Source organism: Takifugu rubripes, chromosome 15, assembly GCF_901000725.2.
Source record: "Takifugu rubripes chromosome 15, fTakRub1.2, whole genome shotgun sequence".
Classification (NCBI taxonomy): Eukaryota; Metazoa; Chordata; class Actinopteri; order Tetraodontiformes; family Tetraodontidae; genus Takifugu; species Takifugu rubripes.
This window is the reverse complement of record NC_042299.1, coordinates 6,545,270-6,547,721: the sequence shown is the minus strand read 5'-3', so window position 1 is coordinate 6,547,721 and position 2,452 is coordinate 6,545,270. Positions and strand designations below refer to the sequence as shown.

The window sequence follows — 2,452 nt, the reverse complement described above, 5'->3', positions numbered from 1 at the left end:
TATTTTAATTTTACACACTGAATTCTCATAGTGTACGTGGATAATTGATTAATCCATAAAGAGTTTACCGCTTGAACCCATGACTGGATAGCAGATGTGACAGTTTCAGAACAGAGAACCGCAACATCAAAATTTACTTCAGAAAACTATAAATGAAGTGCTGGGGACAAAACACAAGATAAGACTTGACAAAAATTCTCTGTTAGCATTTGAGTTATCTGGCTCCACTGGGAATTGAACCCAGGTCCTTCTGCGTGTAAAGCAGACGTGATGACCTCTACACTATGGAACCACGCCAACAAGCCCTCCAAAAGCTGGAAATAGGCTGAAAGGCCTAAAAGAACAGTTATTTTGGAGATTATTTTAAATTCAGTTTACAATATTTGGGTGAAAAAGAGGTAATTCATTCAAGATTGTGATAAGAGACATTTATGACGTTTCAGAAAGGGGAGGTCGTCCTCCCTTCAATAACGAGGGCTCTACTGCCCTCTCGTGGACATATGGGGGTATCGAAAGGTCAGAATGGAGAAGAACGTAAAACACGCTTATCAAAAACTTCCCCGGGCAACAGAATCACCCAAACAGGAATCACATGGCTTCACTGGGAATTGAACCAAGCACCCTCTGTGTTTAAAGCAGACGTGATGAGCACTACACTATAGAACCACAATGACCTTACATTGTGATGTTCTCTTATGTTGAAATTGCTGAGAGTAAAGAGCAGACTTTTTTGTCTCGCATTAGACTGACGTCTGCCATTTATATTTTTAAGGGTGACAAGAAATAAGAAACATGTGCAGTTGGTGTTGAATATGAGCACATGAACCCAGTGATGGTCAAACCACTTGACTGACACTAGAACATAACATCAGTAGAAAGAAAACTAGCTGGATCTAATCAGAATTCATCCAGAACCTTCATCTTTGTATAGGAAATGACCTCTAAACAACTAACAAAGGTCACCGGGACTCTGACAGCTGGAAGCCACTACAACATGCTGCCTGAAAACGTATGTCTTTGTATCCTTTTCAAAATACAATACGGAACTGTTTTTGATGATAAAAATCATATTCATGGTGTTTCAGGTCAGGAGCCGGTCAGTCCACCCCACACTCCCCACCCCAGGAAATATGCTGCCCTCTTGCGGAATTGAGGATTACCTGCAAAGGAAGGTCAAAGTGGAGAGAACAAATCAACTCAGGTTCCGATTCAGATAGACTTTCAGATGTCAACGTTTTAACTTTTAATAAACATTTTTCTCGGGGGGACAGGACATGAATTCTTGTATTGAAAAAAAATGTCAATTCATGAGCTGTTAGAGATCATTTGAACAAACCAAGAAGTATAAAGTGAGCAGCGAGTTCCAAACAAAGTGAGGAGCCGTCCGTTACACCTGTTGCTGAGTAACTGGAATCCTTTCCAGCATCCCCAACAGCCTCAAGTGGGTGAGCTGAAATGGACAACAGTGGCTCTACTGGGGATTGACCTGAGGACCTTCTGCTAGCCAAGCAGATATAATTGGTCCTGCACTAAAGAACCACAAACAGGAGAAAATGGTGTGAAGTCTGTGAATAAAGGCTATTGGACGCCTTATTCAACATTATCAGTGTTCCAACTGGTGTTTGAACCCAAAACCTTCCGCACCAACGTCCTCCCACTCACTTTCCGTTTCAGGTTTTAAAAATCAGAACTCGAGAGAGTCTGCAGAGTGGCACACCAGCACCAACTGTCAGTTGGAAAGTCTGCGTCATTTCGTGGAAACCTGTGCCTGTCAACCTTTGCGCAGAGCTGCCGGGCGGCGGCGCTGTTCTGCGCTCCGCGGACCCGCGGTAGGCCCCGTCCTGTCCGCCCGTCTGTCCGCTCCTTTTCTCCCCCGTCTGCTTCCAAATCTCCCCCCCCCCCCCCCCCCCCCCCTCTCCATTCCGCTCATTTCCCTTCTCGCAACACGTCGCCCGCCAGACTTTCAGTCTGAAAAGCAGAAAAATCCCGAACGAGCCGCGTTCCAGCCAGAACGGAAGCGGCAAACAAGGGCGAAAGTGGCGAGCAGAATGAGCCGAGGAGCTGCTGCACAAAGCTGAGCAGCCGTGTTGCTGTCGTCGCACTTTCGCCTTGCTTTTATGGTTCCTCTCGTCATTAAACCCGTAGCGGATTTTCCAGACGGGGGATGGGGGGGGGGGGGGGGGTCTGGTCACAGTGTCGATCATCTATGTCCTATTTGCGTGTGGGGAGGGAGGGAGGGATTGTTTCACCTGAGACCAATTCTCAGTACAAATGCATCGCCTCGGAATCTGCCCATTTCCTCCCCCCATCAAATCCAGCCCCTCGCGTCTGCTGCTTCCACCATTTCGCTCTTCTGAAAGTAAAACGTCAACCACAACCAGCAGCAGTCGACGCCCGAGCCTGTCAGTGTTCTGGTGTTCAGCTGTGCATTCAGTACGCACACGCACGCACT

General features: G+C 46.9%; 1 non-coding gene across 1 annotated transcript; it reads right to left on the bottom strand.

Annotated features, from left to right (window-relative positions):
• Positions 1–219: 219 nt before the first annotated feature.
• On the bottom strand, positions 220–292 carry trnav-uac (transfer RNA valine (anticodon UAC)). Its single transcript has one exon. It is a non-coding gene; the product is annotated as a tRNA-Val (tRNA).
• Positions 293–2,452: the final 2,160 nt, after the last annotated feature.